Source organism: Budorcas taxicolor, chromosome 1, assembly GCF_023091745.1.
Source record: "Budorcas taxicolor isolate Tak-1 chromosome 1, Takin1.1, whole genome shotgun sequence".
NCBI classification, from domain to species: Eukaryota; Metazoa; Chordata; class Mammalia; order Artiodactyla; family Bovidae; genus Budorcas; species Budorcas taxicolor.
The window spans coordinates 107,249,593-107,268,451 of NC_068910.1; the positions used below are offsets into that span (position 1 = coordinate 107,249,593).

General features: G+C 38.8%; 1 pseudogene; it reads left to right on the forward strand.

Annotated features, from left to right (window-relative positions):
- The first annotated feature begins 170 nt into the window (after positions 1–170).
- LOC128052338 (olfactory receptor 5H2-like) lies at positions 171–8,312 on the forward strand (annotated as a pseudogene).
- Positions 8,313–18,859: the final 10,547 nt, after the last annotated feature.

An 18,859-nucleotide genomic window follows, 5' to 3' on the forward strand; every position in this document is an offset into this window, starting at 1 on the left:
CAGAGCTACACGGCAAGAGATGCTCTTAGCTTAGAGTGATGCTTAGGAAAAGGCAAAGAGGCATGTTTCCTTTCATTGTGTATGACTTCTACAGTCCTTTTTGTGTCTGTATTCTATTGATCAACTTGAGAAGCTTCATAAACTAAGAAAGCTAGGAGATTAGATTGAAGATGTATGCTGTATGGCCTAAAAGAAGAAGAATGAAGGGGTAGGATAGAAAAAATGGATGAATATTCTTTGAATTTTTAAAAAGTAAACCTAGTAACAAACTAGAAACTTAAAGGTTATCAGATTATCAGAATGTGTGGTGGACAATGAGGAAATCTAAATGCATCTCATCAAAGTTCAAATAATGTTAAGATATGATATCTTGATGCCCATGGTGTGGCTGGGAAAGAAATGAAAATGAACAAGACTTTGCATATTTTGCCCCAAAGTCCTTAAATGTTCATTTTCATCACACTCCATACTCCAAGAATAATCAGTGGTTCACCTTCAGGTCCACCCCTTCTCTTCCTCTCGTCACTCATCCTAGGTACATTCTTACTGATACCACTGTGACCCTCACTTTCATAACCACCTACCTCTGTGATTTACAAAATCCCAGTTACTTATCTACTTCATTCCGCTCATTCTCTCTTATTTTCCAAACAAATCTGCCAGATATTTCTTTGTAAAAAGGAGTCAGATTAAGTCATATTACTCTTCAAAGATCTATAATGGGTTGCCATTACCAGGTTTTCTGTGTGGTGTGTGTGTATGTATACACACAACATACATACTTTAGCATATATTTATTTATACATGTGCATGTTCACACTATATGATGTGTGTGTATGTATATATATATATGTTTATATAACTTTCTATCTCTATCTTCCTTACCCTTCATTTGTTCACTGTGGTATAAGTTGAGGTCCTTTCAATTATACTATGGTTGAACTCCAAGTCCTTTCCTTCACAATTCTCCTATGGACTCTCTTTTATATCAATAAGTTACTGAAAGACTCTGGATACACTTCCCTCATCAGTTATGTCCTTTTGCTCTTGCTGGTCTCCCTACAGAGATTCCACTTCCCCAGCCCCCAACTGCTCCTTCATAATTTCCATGGTGTCTTTCTTCAAGGTCTATCTTGTACCTTAGAGTGTAGAAGATCCACTTTCAGACTGCCCTAAAGAGGATGGCAATGTCCACTCATTTGAAACACTGTTGGTTTATTTATTCTTCTTAGACCACCCTTGGGCTTCGATATTACTTATTTTGGGCCTAAAAACTCTTTTAGATAGCAACTTAGAAATCTTAACACTTTTTATTTTTTGCAGTGAATGGCAGAATAGCTTGCACATATGAATTTCTAAACAAGTATTTGTGAAATATTTATGAAACTAAAAAAAAATCACAGTACAAATATATAGAATGCAGTAAGAATGCATCACTCTTTTTGAATCTTGTAACAAAGCACAAGAAGATTCCTTGGTTTGAGATGGTTACTGCATGCAGCTTGGCTTCTGTTATTATATTTCCTTTTAGTTTTCAAAATAAAGCAAAAACTCATTAAAGGAACAGTGCACATTTATTAGTATAGGGTTTTCCAGAATAACAGAACCAAAAATATATATTTAGTTGACCATTATATCTAGTACTGTGGGCAAGAATCCCTTAGAAGAATGGAGTAGCTCTCATGGTCAACAAAAGAGTTTGAAATGCAGAACTTGGGTGGAATCTCAAAAATGGGAGGATGATCTCAGTTCATTGCCAAGGCAGACATTCAACATTGCAGTCATCCAAGTCTATGTCCCAGCAACTAATGCTGAAGAAGCTGAAGTCAAATGGTTCTTTGAAGACCTACAAGACCTTCTAGAACTAACAGCAAAAAAAGATGTACTTTTCAGCATAAGGAATTGAAATGCAAAAGTAGAAAGTCAAGAGATCCCCAGAATAGCAGGCAAGTTTGGCCTTGGAGTGCAAAATTGTTGTTGTTTAGTCGCTCAGTCATGTCTGATTCTTTGCAACTCCATGGACTGCAGCACACCAGGATTCCCTGTCCTTTACTATCTCCTGCAATGGCATCCCACTCTAGTACTCTTGCCTGGAAAATCCCATGGACAGAAGAGCCTGGAAGGCTGCAGTCCATGGGGTCGCTGAGGGTCAGACACGACTGAGCGACTTCACTTTCACTTTTCACTTTCATGCATTGGAGAAGGAAATGGCAACCCACTCCAGTGTTCTTGCTTGGAGAATCCCAGGGATGGGGGAGGCTGGTGAGCTGCTGTCTATTGGGGACACAGAGTTGGACACGACTGAAGTGACTTAGCAGCCATTTGCTCAAACTCATGTCCATTGAGCTGATGATGCCATCCAACCATCTCATCCTCTGTTGTCCCCTTCTTCTCAGGCCCTCAATCATTCCCAGCATCAGGATCTTTTCCAATGAGCTGGCTCTTCACATCAGGTGACCAAAGTATCGGAGCTTTAGCTTCAGCATCAGTCCTTCCAATGAATATTCAGACTTGATTTCCTTTAGGATTGACTGGCTTGATCTCCTTGCAGTCCAAGGGACTCTGAAAAGTCTTCTTCAGCACCACAACTCGAAAACATCAATTCTTCAGTGCTCAGTTTTCTTTATGGTCCAACTCTTACATTTGTACATGACTACTGGAAAAACCATAGCTTTGACTATATAGACCTTTGTCAGCAAAGTGATGACTCTGTTTTTTTAATATATTGTCTAGTTTTGTCATAACTTTTCTTCCACGGAGCAAGTGCCTTTAAATTTCATGGCTGTAGTCATGGTTCACAGTGATTTTGGAGCCCTAGAAAAGAAAATCTGCCACTGATTCCATTTTTTCCCCCATCTATTTGCCATGAAGTGATGGGACCATGATCTTAGTTTTTTGAATGCTGAGGTTTTTTTTTTTTTTAAATTTCAATTTACTTTACAATACTGTATTGGTTTTGCCATACATTGACATGAATCCACCACGGGTGTACCTGAGTTCCCAATCCTGAACCCCCTTCCCACTTCCCACCCCATATCATCTCTCTGGATCATCCCCATGCATCAGCCTCAAGCATCCTGTATCCTGCATCGAACATAGACTGGCGATTCGTTTTTTACACGATAGTATACATGTTTCAGTGCCATTTTCCCAAATCATCCCACCCTCTCCCTCTCCCTCAGAGTCCAAAAGTCCGTCCTATACATCTGTGTCTCTTTTGCTGTCTAGCATACAGGGTTATCATTACCATCTTTCTAAATTCCATATATATATGTGTTAGTATACTGTGTTGGTGTTTTTTTTTCTTGCTTACTTCATTCTGTATAATCAGCTCCAGTTTCATCCATCTCATTAGAACTGATTCAAATGTATTCTTTTTAATGGCTGAGTAATACTCCATTGTGTATACGTACCACAGCTTTCTTATCCATTCATCTGCTGATGGACATCTAGGTTGCTTCCATGTCCTGGCTATTATAAACAGTGCTGCAATGAACATTGGGGTACATGTGTCTCTTTCAATTCTGGTTTCCTCGGTGTGTATGCCCAACAGTGGGATTGAATGCTGAGTTTTAAGCCAAGAGTTTTAATAACTTGAGTTGCTTTAATTACTTGAAGGACAATTTAAAAATATAGATTATTAGACTTTATTATTAACCCACTAAATCAATATGTACATTAAACCTCATAACCCATATTTTACACAAAAAGTTCCTTAGCCAATTCTAATGTGTAATCTGGTTTGGAAACCACTGGACAGTGTAACAGCTTCCTGGCTAGTATTTCTGACTATAATTTCCACTCCCTATAGTTTATTTTCTATACTACCTCATATACATTTTTAAAAATATCTTAAGTGCCCCTTGTATCTCTTATTTTCAGTGTATACTTACTAGCTGATGAGTAATGTTCAAGATACTTTGCAAGCCATTCAATTTATTTCATTATCTAAGTCTTTCAAACTTCTTTTCCCTAGACCCTATATCCATGCCCTAGATATAATTCCCTATCACACTCCACCCTACTTCCACAAATTTCCCATGTGTTTAGAATGTCTTTCATTTTTCTAAATCTGTTCATTGCTTCACATTTTTGAATTTAAATAAGAATTTATTTCCAATCCCCCCCAAAATCCATGTTAAATAGGTAATAAATATTTATCCCATTGATTTCAGGCAATATCCAGTGAGGACATGGAAGAGCAACAGCATTACTGACAGAGTTTGTTCTCACAGGACTTAAGTATCAACCACAGTGGCAAATCCCCTTGTTCTTGGTGATATACCTCATCACCATTGTGGGAAACCTCGGTCTGATTGCTCTCATCTGCAATGACCATCACCTTCACATTCTCATGTACTTATTCCTTGGAAAATTGGCCTTTGTGGATGCCTGGATATCCTCCACAGTGATTCTCAAGATGCTGGTCAACTTCTGTGCCAAGAGCAAAATGATCTCTCTTACTGAATGCAAGATACATTTTTCCCGCTTTGCAATCAGTGTAACCACAGAACGTTTTCTGCTGGCAAGAATGGCATATGATCACTATATGGCCATTTGCAAACCATTAATTTATCCAGTGATCATGACCAGTAGACTATGGATCTAGCCATTAGTTTTGTCATTTTTAGGTGGCCTTTTCCATGATATAATTCATAATGCTTTTTAAATTCAAATTAACTTTCTGCAATTCCAACAAGTACATCAATTTTACTGTGATATAATACTATTGTTTAAGATTTCCTGCACTGATCCTTCCATTAAATTTCTGGTGATATTTATTTTCTCTAGGTCTATACAGGTGTTCACTATTCTCATTGTTCTTGCCTCTTATACACTTGTTCTCTTTACAATTTTGAAAAAGAAGTCTTTGCTAAAGGAGGGCCTTCTCCACCTGTGCAGCCCACCTGCTATCTGTCTCTTTATACTATGGGGCCCTTCTCTTCATGTGTGTGTGCCCTGGATCTGCACAAGCAGATGATGAGGATATGATGGACTCTCTGTTTTACATTGTCATAATCCCTTTGTTAAATCCAGTTATCTACAGCCTAAGAAATAAGAGAGTTGTGGACTCACTGACAAAAATAGTAAAATGCTTAGAATTCATACTAGTATCAGTCCTCCTTCACTAATACAGTCATATAATAACACAGATTAGATGGTGCTAATAATAACACAGATTAGATGGTGCTATATGACAGTTCAGTCGCTCAGTCGCATCTGACTCTTTGCGACCCCATGAACTGCAGCACGCCAGGCCTCCCTGTCCATCACCAGCTCCCGGAGTCCACCCAAACCCATGTCCAGTGAGTCGGTGATGCCATCCAACCATCTCATCCTCTGTTGTCCCCTTTTCCTCCCGCCCGCAATCTTTCCCAGCATCAGGGTCTTTTCCAATGAGTCAGCTCTTCGCATCAGGTGGCCAAATTATTGGAGTTTCAGCTTCAACTCAGTCCTTCCAATGAATACCCAGGACTTATCTCCTTTAGAATGGACTGGTTGGATCTCCTTGCAGTCCAAGGGACTCTCAAGAGTCTTCTCCAACACCACTGTTCAAAAACATCAATTCTTCAGTGCTCAGCTTTCTTTATAATTCAACTCTCACATCCATACATGACCACTGGGAAAACCATAGCCTTGACTAGACGGACCTTTGTTGGCAAAGTAATGGCTCTGCTTTTTAATATGTTATCTAGGTTGGTCGTAACTTTCCTTCCAAGGAGTAAGCGTCTTTTCATTTTGTGGCTGCAGTCACCATCTGCAGTGATTTTGGAGCCCAGAAAAATAAAGTCAGCCACTGTTTCCACTGTTTCCCCATCTATTTGCCATGAAGTGATGGGACTGGATGCCATGCCTTGAGAACGCCATGAACAGTATGTAAAGGCAAAAAGATAGGATGTGAAAGACGAACTCCCCAGGTAGGTAGATGCCTAATATACTACTGGAGATCAGTGGAGAAATAACTCCAGAAAGAATGAAGGGTTGGAGCCAAAGCAAAATCAACACCCAGTTGTGGATGGGACTGGTGATAGAAGCAAGGTTCAATGCTGTAAAGAGCAATATTGTATAGGAAACTGGACTGTTAGGTCCATGAATCAAGGCAAACTGGAAGTGGTCAAACAGGAGATGACAAGAGTGAGCATTGACATTCTAGGAATTAGCTATATGACAGTAAGTGTTCAAAGTTCTTTGCATTTATGACCACCCTAGAGTTTTAATGACTTAAGTTAGGCATGCCAATAAACCTCTTAAAATATGTGCATATGTAATTAAAAATTTTAGAAAACACAGAATAATATTTAATCAAGTATTCATGTCATATTAGAATAATTAAGGAAAACAATAAAATGTTTTATACATATGTTCTCAATATGGCTTCATAAATGCATTAAGCCCTACAATACTGTAATCAATCTGAGAAAAATATGAATATGATCATTTGCTAGTAGTAGAGCTGTGCAGCCTGGAGATACATAGTATATTTAACTCTACAGTGGAGACAGGGTTGTGTTTGAGTGAACAGAGGCCAATCCTGAAAGAGTAAGAGGGTACTTACTTGCCATGTTGCCATGTCACTAATTCAGAAAGCTAAGAGATGAGATGCAGATTTAACTGAGATGGGAATAGGAAGGAAAAGAGAATTAGCATAACAGGAAGGTAATGGTTTCAACCATACAACAATTTAAAAATAATGAAACTAACAGAAAAAAAAAAATGTTGAGTTTACAGGACTGTGTTGTTGAAAGCAAGAGTCTTCAATTGCATATTGCCAAAATTCAAATAACATTAAGATGATAGGATATCAGATGATGATAGGATATCAGTTCAGTGACTAGCTGGGAAAAGACATGAACATGAGCAAGAGTTTGCATGTTTTGTGCCCCCACACTTTTCAAATGTTATGGTAGCTTTTGTCATTTTCTAGACCGTATGAAGAAGAAGTGATTCATGTTCAGGTTCATTCCTGACCTTCCATTCTCCCCATTGTTCTACATACATTTAGAGTGCGGTCCTCACCCTAGAACTACTCACATCTCTCTTTTCAAAATTGGCCTTCGAATGTGGAATGAAGCAGGGCAAAGACTAATAGAGTTTTGCCAAGAAAATGCACTGGTCATAGCAAACACCCTCTTCCAACAACACAAGAGAAGACTCTGCACATGGATATCACCAGATGGTCAACACCGAAATCAGATTGATTATAATCTTTGTAGCCAAAGATGGAGAAGCTCTACACAGTCAACAAAAACAAGACCAGGAGCTGACTGTGGCTCAGATCATGAACTCCTTATTACCAAATTCGGACTCAAACTGAAGGAAGTAGGGAAAACTGCTAGACCATTCAGCTATGACCTAAATCAAATCCCTTATGATTATACAGTGGAAGTGAGAAATATATTTAAGGGACTAGATCTGTTAGATAGAGTGCCTGATGAACTATGGAGTGAGGTTCGTGCCATTGTACAGGAGACAAGGATCAAGACCATCCCCATAGAAAAGAAATGCAAAAAAGCAAAATGGCTGTCTGGGGAGGCCTTACAAATAGCTGTGACAAGAAGAGAAGTGAAAAGCAAAGGAGAAAAAGAAAGATATAAGCATCTGAATGCAGAGTTCCAAAGAATAGCAAGAAGAGATAAGAAAGCCTTCTTCAGTGATCAGTGCAAAGAAATAGAAGAAAAGAACAGAATGGGAAAAACTAGAGATCTCTTCAAGAAAATTAGAGATACCTAGGGAACATTTCATGCAAAGATGGGCTGATAAAGGACAGAAATGGTATGGACCTAACAGAAGCAGAAGATATTAAGAAGATGTGGCAAGAGTACACAGAAGAACTGTACAAAAAAGATCTTCACAACCAAGATAATCATGATGGTGTGATCACTCATCTAGAGCCAGACATCCTGGAATGTGAAGTCAAGTGGGCCTTAGAAAGCATCACTATGAACAAAGCTAGTGGAGGTGATGGCATTCCAGTTGAGCTATTTCAAATCCTGAAAGATGATGCTGTGAAAGTGCTGCACTCAATATGTGAGCAAATTTGGAAAACTCAGCAGTGGCCACAGGACTGGGAAAGGTCAGTTTTCATTCCAATCCCAAAGAAAAGCAATGCCAAAGAATGCTCAAACTACCGCACAATTGCACTCATCTCACATGCTAGTAAAGTAATGCTCAAAATTCTCCAAGCCAGGCTTCAGCAATACGTGAACCATGAAATTCCTGATGTTCAAGCTGGTTTTAGAAAAGGCAGAGGAACCAGAGATCAAATTGCCATCATCTGCTGGATCATAGAAAAAGCAAAAGAGTTCCAGAAAAACATCTATTTCTGCTTTATTGACTATGCCAAAGCCTTTGACTGTGTGGATCACAACACACTGTGGAAAATTCTCAAAGAGATGGGAATCCCAGACCACCTGACCTGCCTCTTGAGAAATCTGTATGCAGGTCAGGAAGCAACAGTTAGAGCTGGACATGGAACAACAGACTGGTTCCAAATAGGAAAAGGAGTACGTCAAGGCTGTCTATTGTCACCCTGCTTATTTAACTTATATGCAGAGCACATCATGAGAAACACTGGTCTGGAAGAAGCACAAGGTGGAATCCAAATTGCCAGGAGAAATATCAATAACATCAGATATGCAGATGGCACCACCCTTATGGCAGAAAGTGAAGAGGAACTAAAAAGCCTCTTGATGAAAGTGAAAGAGGAGAGTGAACAAGTTGGCTTAAAGCTCAACATTCAGAAAACGAAGATCATGGCATCTGGTCCCATCACTTCATAGGAAATAGATGGGGAAACAGTGGAAACAGTGTCAGACTTTATTTTTTGGGGGCTCCAAAATCACTGCAGATGGTGACTGCAGCCATGAAATTAAAAGACGCTTACTCCTAGTCAGCATATTCAAAAGCAGAGACATTACTTTGCCGACTAAGGTCTGTCTAGTCAAGACTATGGTTTTTCTTGTGGTCATGTATGGATGTGAGAGTTGGACTGTGAAAAAGGCTGAGTGCCAAAGAATTGATGCTTTTGAACTGCGGTGTTGGAGAAGACTCTTGAGAGTCCCTTGGACTGCAAGGAGATCCAACCATTCCATTCTGAAGGAGATCAGCCCTGGGATTTCTTTGGAAGGAATGAAACTCCAGTACTTTGGCCACCTCATGCAAAGAGCTGACTCACTGGAAAAGACTGTGATGCTGGGAGGGATTGGGGGCAGGAGGAGAAGGGGACAACAGAGGATGAGCTGGCTGGATGGCATCACTGACTCGATGGACGTGAGTCTGAGTGAACTCCGGGAGTTGGTGATGGACAGGGAGGCCTGGAGTGCTGCGATTCATGGGGTCACAAAGAGTCGGACACGACTGAGTGACTGAACTGAACTGTTTTCAAGTGATGAGTCCAGGGAGATTACTGGGCTTGGGATGGCTACTAAGTGCCAGATCACCTTCCTAAGTCTTTTTCAAGACAATCTCAAGGATCTTACACCTAAAGTGAATTAATCATGTTCTTTTAATCATAAAGATTAGCTCATGGGATATATCAGGAGAAGAACATTAATTAGATGTTTGGATTAAAGATACAAACTATAAATATTTATAGAAAATATAACTATTACATATTTATGGAGTGCAGGTCACAAGAGTAGAACAAGTCTTCTGCTCTCTTTCTGTATCCTGAAGGATATTTTCAAGCCCTGGAGAGAAAGTAAATGATTCACAGTCCAGGAACCTTAATTTCTCCTTAGAGAATCTATGCCATTGCATATGTTCCTCGTTGGCCAAGTTTTGTTGCTTCATAACATTCCCATTGTTGTGCTGCTGACAAGTTGCCAAAAACATTATCCTACAACTGTGTTCAAAGAACCAACACAAACATTAGGTAAAAACAAACACCATCAAATCTAGAATAGTAATTTTCATTCTGAGCTGTGAACTACATGACAGAATTTTATTAGTATACATTAGGTAAGTATGAACACCAGACTTTTTCATTGTTGTTTCTCACTAATATAGGGGCTGTCAAACTATAGTGGCCTCAGAATCACCTGGAGGGCTTGTGGAAATACAGATTATGGGCTTTGTCAGGAAAATATCTGTTTCAAATGCCATTGTTTCTGGTTTGGGACCCTATAGGATGGCCGCTCTTTTAAATAATCAGTGAAGTAAACATTTTAAAATCAAGATATTTGAGGCAAATCAAAATGGAGTTTCTGTACTTCTATTCTCTACTTAAACAGCATGATGTAAATATTCTGAAGATTTCCACTCTAGGTTTTATATTTTCCTTCCTTTGTCAGGCAGCTGGATCCAGATTTTAATGGGGCATCTTTTCCAGAGGATGAAATACTGTGGACGTTTTTATAAACTTTTCTTGGAAAACATAACTGACAGTGTTGGTATCCAATCAAAATCCCATTGCATCATGTCAGTAAGGTTAATGGGAGATACATTTGTTAATTAGAAAAATGAGTTGTCAGGATGGATCAACTTTTAAGACTTCATCTTATTTGAGAAGGTATCTTCTAAGTTAGTCTTATTTGAGGGTAACAGTTAACAATTGCAAGATGATATTTCCCTTTATTTTTTAATATTACAATGTACAATGAGTGTATATATATATAGATCAATCTAGATCTAAATCTATCTATATCTACATCTAAACATATATCAATATCTGCAACTAAAGACATTTGCTGTAAGATATCGTTTATTGACTCTAAGAAGTTTCATCATCTGCTTTCTGCAAAGTAGGGACCCAGAAATGCTGATGGCAGTTTCAAGGCTTAAGAATACAAGTGTTTAAGATATAGATTCCAACTCACAAATGGTTGGCCATCAACTTTGTTCAGCTCATTAATTTAACACTTTTCCAAAACACCAACTCTCAAAAGACACAAACAAAAATAATGTTTAACCAAATATTTGGGCTTCCCTAGATCAGGTCAGCTTAATCCATAAAATGAATCATTACAAGCCTACTCATTGTCAACTTGGTGTCCATACACAATTCCTTAAACTGCACTTAAACTTTAAATGAATACAATAGCACCCCTGGGCCAAGTTGGCAGAGTAGGAAGACTATGAGCTTACCTCCTCTCCAAGGTATATCAACATTACAATTATTTATAGAACAACTATTGATGAGAAGACCAAAATCAATCAGAACAGATCTTCCAAAACTGAAGCTATACAGGAACCACAGTGAGATAGGTAGGAGGTGAGTCAAGTTGCAGTATAGTTAAGACCTACACCCATGGTGAGTGATCCACTACTGGGAGAGTAATTACAATTGAAGAGGTTCTCTGAAAGGAGTGAGGGGCAAGCCCCACATCAGGCTCCTCACCTTGGGGGTCCTCCTGCACCAGAAAGATGAGCTCCCAGAACATTAGTCTTTGAAGGCCACTGGGGCTCACTTCTGGATGACCCAGAGGACTGTGGGATATAGAGACTACTCCTAAATACCCGCCCCTCCAAAATGTCATAGAGGCCTGTCCACCAGAGGGACATGGCCCCATATATCAGCATGCAGACAATAAACTTCAGAAACCCAGGCTCCTGCAGCCAGAGACCCCAGGCCCTAGCTCTACTCATCAGTGAGCAGACATCAACCCTAAGACACCCTGGCCCAGACACAGGTCCTTCCAACCAGCACACTAAGAATTAATATTGATAAACTGACCATACTATCCAAGTCAATATAGTCAAGGCACTCTTGATCAAAATGTTAATGACATTTTTCATAGAACTGGAACAAGTAATGTAAAAATTTGTATGGAAAAAAAAAAGACCTTTACTAACCAAAACAATCTCAAGAAAGAAGATCAACCTGGAGGTATCACACGCCCTGACTTCATTCTATATTACAAAGCTATAGTAATCAAAATAGTATGGTACTGGCACAAAAGAGACACATAAAGCAACACAATAGAATAGAAAGCCCAACAATAAGCCATGTAGTTATGGTCAAGGAATCTACCACAAAGGAAGCAAGAACATAAAATGAGAAAAAGTCTTTTCAATAAGTTTTGCTCACAAAACTGATAGCTACATATAAAAAGATAAAATTAGAATATTTCTGCACATCATATACAAAAATAAACTCAAAATGGAAAATAAACATCTAAGTGTAAAATTAGAAAGCATAAAATTTCTAGAAGAAAACCTAAGCAGAACATTCTTGGTCCTAAATCTTAGTAATATATTTTTGTCTCCTAAGGCAAAGGAAACAAAAGCAAATAAACAAATGGGGTCTACTTAAACTTAAATGCTTTAACATTAACAAAATAAAAAGACAAACTAACAAATAGTAGAAAAATTTGCAAACAATATGACAAATAAATGGTTAATATATGAAATATACAAACAGATCATAAACTCAACATGTTAACAATAAAATAGCATGATTAAAAAAATATACAGAGGACCTGAATAGACATTTTTCCAAAGAAGGCATACAAATGGGCAACAGGCAAATGAAAAGATGATCAACATCACTAACCATCAGAGAAATGCAAATCAAAAGCATAATGAAATATCACCCCATATCTCTTAGACTGACTGTCATCAATGAGACAGCAAAAACCAAATGCTGGTGAGAATGAAGAAAAGGGAACGCTTTTACACTGCTGATGGGAGTGTAATTTGGTGAAGTGGCTGTGGAAAACAGTAGGCAGGTTCCTCAAAAAACTAAAAATAGACTACTATATGAACCAGCAAAGCCACTTCCAGGTATATATCTGAGGAAAATGAAAACACTAATTTGAAAAGAAACATGTACCCCAATATAGTCATAGCAGCGTTATTTACAATAACAAAGATACAAAATCAGTCTGAGTCCATCAACAGATGAATACATAAAGAAGATAAAGTATGTGTGTGTGTGTATATATATATATATACTGCCTGCAATGCAGGAGACCTAGGTTCAATCCCTGAGTTGGGAAGATTCCCTGGAGGAGGAAATGGCAACCCACTCCAATATTCTTGCCTGGAGAATCCCATGGACAGAGAAGCCTGGTAGGCCACAGTCTATGGGATCGCAAAGAGCTGGACATGACTGAGTGACTAACACATGCACATAAATAAATGTACATACACACAATGGAATACTACTTAGCCAAGAAAAATAAATAATTTTTTTCATTTGCAATGACAGTGAAATAAATCTGCTAGAGAAAGACAAATACCACATGTTATCACGTGTATGTGGAACCTAAAAATAAAACAAAGGAATAAAGATAACAAAACATAAACAGACTGACAGATATAGAGAACAAATTAGTGTTTACCAGTGGGGATAGGGAAAAAAGGAAGGGAAAGACAGGGTTGGGAACTTAAGAGGTACAAACTAAAATGCATAGCAAGTACACTATAATGATCTATTGTATAGCACAGGCAAGATAACCAATGTTTTATAATCACTTTAAATGGAGCATAATCTATAAGAATTCTGAGTCACTATGTTGTATACCGGAAACTAATATGTGAAAGTGAAAGTCACTCAGTCGTGTCCAACTCTTTGTGACCCCATGGACTATATAATCCACGGAATTCTCCAGGCCAGAATACTGGAGTGGGTCCCCTGGAGTGGATCCCCTTCTCCAAGGGATCTTCCCAACCCGGGGATTGAAACAAATATATTATATATCATCATTTGTGTGTGTGCTAGGTTGCTTCAGTCATGTCTCACTCTGTGAGACCCTATGAACTGTAGCCCTCTAGGCTCCTCTCTCTATGGGATTCTCTAGGCAAGAATACTGAAATCGGTGCCATTTCCTCTCCTGGGGAATCTTCCTGAACCAGGAATTGAACCTGTGTCTCATGTCCCCTGCATTGGCAGGTGGGTTATTTACCACTAGCACCCCCTGGGAAGCCCATATCATGACAAATCTGGCCATTTCTCCTTCCAGGACCAAGCAGGTAGACTGCTCAAAGTTTTGCCCATTGGGAGGATATTCCATCACTACTATCCTACACGGATGTCACGGAGAGTGTCAGGAGTACGGTAGTTGTCCACCTTCAGATGGTGTCTTCATGTGGTACAGAATCATTGTTAAATCAGCTCCAGGTAATCTCTTCCTCTTTCCATGGATTATAGAGACCAACCCACAAAGCCATAGTGCAGGCTGGGCTAGAGAAGTCATTGAAGCAGGTATGGGGATCATGTTTCTTCAAGAAACATACTGGTGCCCTGAGGGCTTGCTCAGGCCAGAGTGGGTACCTTTCTCTTCCATTTGACAAAGTTATGGCAGTGTACTGCAAATTTTATGGCTTGGTGGGTCATATAACACCAAGTTTATGAAAAGCTGCTCTGGTCTCATGGAAAACTGGCATTTTAACCAGCATGAATGGGAGAAAATAATAGCAAATGAAGCAACTGACAAACAACTAATCTCAAAAATATACAAGCAACTGCTGCAGCTCAATTTCAGAAAAATGAATGACCCAATCAAAAAATGGGCCAAAGAACTAAATAGACATTTCTCCAAGAAGACATACAGATGGCTAACAAACACATGAAAAGATGCTCGACATCACTCATTATCAGAGAAATGCAAATCAAGACCACAATGAGGTACCATTTCACACCAGTAAGAATGGCTGTGATCCAAAAGTCTACAAGCAATAAATGCTGGAGAGGGTGTGGAGAAAAGGGAACCCTCTTATGCTGTTGGTGGGAATGCAAACTAGTACAGCCACTATGGAGAACAGTGTGGAGGTTCCTTTAAAAACTGGAAATAGAACTGCCTTATGACCCAGCAATCCCACTGCTGGGCATACACACCAAGGAAACCAGAATTGAAAGAGACACATGTACCCCAATGTTCATTGCAGCACTGTTTATAATAGCCAGGACATGGAAGCAACCTAGATGTCCATCAGCAGATGAATGGATAAGAAAGCTGTGGTACATATACACAATGGAGTATTACTCAGCCATTAAAAAGAATACATTTGAATCAGTTCTAAAGAGGTAGATGAAACCAGAGCCGATTATACAAAGTGAAGTAAGCCAGAAAGAAAAACACCAATATAGTATACTAACACATATATATGGAATTTAGAAAGATGATAACGATAACCCTGTATGTGAGACAGCAAAAGAGACACAGATGTATAGAACAGAATTTTGGACTCTGTGGGAGAGGGAGAGGGTGGGATGATTTGGGAGAATGGCATTGAAACATGTATACTATCGTGTAAGAAACGAATCGCCAGTCTAGGTTCGATGCAAGATACAGGATGCTTGAGGCTGGTGCACTTGGATGACCCAGAGAGATGGTATGGGGAGGGAGGCAGGAAGGGGGTTCAGGACTGGGAACTCATGCACATCCGTGGTGGGTTCATGTTGATGTATGGCAAAACCAATACAGTACTGTAAAGTAAAATAAAAAAAAATAAATAAATGTTTAAGCATTCAGACTCTAAAAATGCCTAGACACAGGCCAACAGCTGTTTGTCGCAAGGAGAGTAGTTATTTGCAGTGGATGCAGGCCTTTGCTCCAGAACCAAGAGTCTGCTCTACTTTTTACCTATGTGTGTCCTAGTCATTCAGTCATGTCCAGCTTTTTGCAATCCCATGGATTGTAGACTGCCAGGTTCCTCTGTCCATGGAATTCTCCAGGCAAGAATACTGGAGTGGGGAGCCATTTCCTTCTCCAGGGGATCTTCCTGACCCAGAGATCGAACCTGGTTCTCCTGCACTGCAGGCAGATTCTTTACCATCTGAGATACCAGGGCTGCCCAAGAGGCCTGCCAAAGACTCCCAACTGCACCCTTGTCTGCCACTGCCCTCCAAGCACCATAGTTTCTGTGAGATCATGTGGTTCAATTGGCTGAGCAGTTTGCACAGCAGCCTGGACCTTTTGTAAACGTTTTCCTGTTCTGAGCCACACTCAAAGCTAGCAGCTTTGGCTGGAATGGGCTGGAATAACACACCGAAATGATGCTGGTGTTGTTTCTAAAATCCACAGGGTTCCACTAGGTGTTGTGCCTTTTTATTTTTTCTTTTGTAGGAGGTGCCAGATACAACAACTTATCCTTCACATGACTAAAATTGAAAAGACTATTCATACTAACAGCAGCAATGAAGACCTTTGTACTCATTCATAGGCAACAAAATGAGTTAAAAGGTAATTATACAAAACTGATGGAGAAGTAAATGGGAACCCACTCCAGTATTCCTGCCTGGAAAATCCATGGGCAGGGGAGCCTGACAGACTACAGTTCATGGGGTTGCAAAGAGTCAGATATGACTGTGTGACTGAACACATACACAGCTGAAGTGGGCAGTAGATTGTTGCGTTTGAGTTATGCTGAAGCTACTAATGCACGTTATACTGCTTACTCCATCCTTGGCTGAGTTTTCATACTGACTTCTATTTGGTCTATGGTGTTTTTTTTCATGCCTTTTTCTGCTTTCACTAGCGTACTTCTAAGAACACAGGATAACTGATTAATAAGTCTATGCCTTTTCTTTTTTTTCCTAGCTACTGAGTTGGTCCCTAGTGGAGGTTAAGCATTTTTCTATTTTTCAGATATCAAAGCTAAATATTATCATTTTCATATGACACTACTTTGACATAAATAATGTCACTGTATTTATAAATAAACGTTTAATGGCAACTTCTCTGTTAGTAATTAAAGGCAAATCTGAACATGTAACCCTCATGTTCAAAATCCCTCAATAGTTTCCCTTTCAATCGAGATAAAGAACAAAGTCCCTAACCCAGACTCCAGATCTTCTGTGATCCTATCTGTGCTGGCCTCCCCAAAAAGCTCCTCTTTGCTCTCTCTGCATGCCAATTCCATTTGCAATTTTTTTTCTTTCTATAATGGTCTAGCTCCCCAAAAAGCTAGACCTGAAAATGAGGAGTGCAAATGTTCAGAGGTAAATCCGTGTTAGAAATGAAGACACTCAGGACTCAGTTCTAACCTATTGAAACAGAATGTGCATTTTAAGAAACTCACCAGGAGATTCACAGGACCTGAAATCTGAGGAGCATTGATCTAAGCTACTTCCCATGCATTCTTTCTTTTCATTTTTCTTTTGTGCCTCTCCTTGACCTATGCCTAGGAAGATTTCTCATCAAATTTCATTGTAAAGTGGAAAGTTAGAAATTGGCATGGGATATGAGCTACAGTCTTCATGAGGAGGACAACTTTCTTGGGGTTGGCTCATAAAGGGAATTTAAAACTTTGGCTTCTGAAAACCAAGTGCGATTAGTTAAATCAGACCATACTGACCAAAACACACAGAGTATCAAAATTCATAGATAGACTGGGGTTTGTATAAACATGTTAGAACTGTCATCTGTGATGTAAGTAGTGCAATTTCAGTTTAAAAAAAAATCTAGAACTGTCAACACTGATTTGATTTTTATTTCAGAGTCTGTAATGCCCTGTGGTATTGCCTGGATTCCTCATAAACGTCCATGTCCATAACACCCAGTGGAAAAGCTTAGGACTGTTTTAAAGAGAATCCTTGGGTGCTATCAGGGGAATTAGGGTTTTTCACTTCCTCCTCTGGCAAAAGCGCACAGTTATGTAATTGGTTGATGTGGTTCAAAACAAATTCATATAAACAACAATTTCCTGAGCTTAGAAAATGAAGATTCCAAAATGAATCAGTGTGCAAAATGATGCTGCCTATGTAGAGTCACTGCAGTGTTCTTGTCCTGTTTTCTACTTCAGAAAGTAAAAAACTGAAAGGATCTCCACAGTTTCTTAAGAGATAATGGTAAGAGTGAATGATTTCTATAATACTCATTATTTTTTTATAAAAAGTTAAAATACTATTAAATGTGTAACAACTTTGATTTCATTTATAAGCCAATTCAAGCCAATGTGTAGCCAACTGAAAATGAAAAATGAACAGTGAATAATCTATAACTTTTATTATTGTGAGTAAAATCTGGATGAGCAAAATAGCTCTAAGACTACACTGTATTCCTTAATGATATATAATTATTTAGTTAGAATAATTACAATGACTCTGTAGGATAAGTTTTAGTAAAGCAGAATGTCAAAAAAATTAAAAGTGAGTTTGGGGATTTAAGTCATAATGTTTCCTGTATAAGAAATCTTTCTGATAATTGCATTCAAAACACTCATTTCATTTTGTTGCTGTTGTTCAGTCACTAAGTTGTATCCAGCTCTTTGTGATGCCATGGACTGCAGCACTCCAGGCTCCCCTGTCTTCCACTATCTTCTGGACTTTGCTCAAATTCAAGTTCATTAAGTTGGTGATGCAATCTAACCATCTCATCTTTTGCCACCCCTTTGTCTTTTTGCCTTCAATCTTTCCCAGCATCATGGTCTTTTCCAATAAGTTGGCTCTTTGCGTCAGGTGGCCGAAGTATTGGAGTTTCAGCTTCAGCATCAGTCCTTCCAATGAATATTCATTTAATTAACCGCATTAACAAGTTAAATTTTGTTAATTTGCTTAAACCATAACCTCTCTATCTTTTCACCAACTTCTGACAATAATTTCATTGAAAAAAAAATATATCTGGAAAAATTCAGAAAATATTTCCCAGTGCTCTTTTCTGCCTTATGACTTAATAATCACCCACATATTGAATTGAAAATTTGATTTTCATTAGTTATTGGGGACCACATGCAACAAAACCCACTCCAAATATACACTGAACAAATTCAAATTTTTAGATTGGTTATTTATGTTGCCTGTATTTAGTTTCAGTACTTGGCTCAATTTTTTCTGCTGTCAAGCTGGTAGGAGAATCTGTCAGGTAAACCCAGCAGGATTTCTAGGGAAAGTCAGCTGTAATCATAATAATAACAAAGATACTGTGCAGTGGTAGAATATTTAACAACAATACAAACTTATAAAGTAAAATTGAAA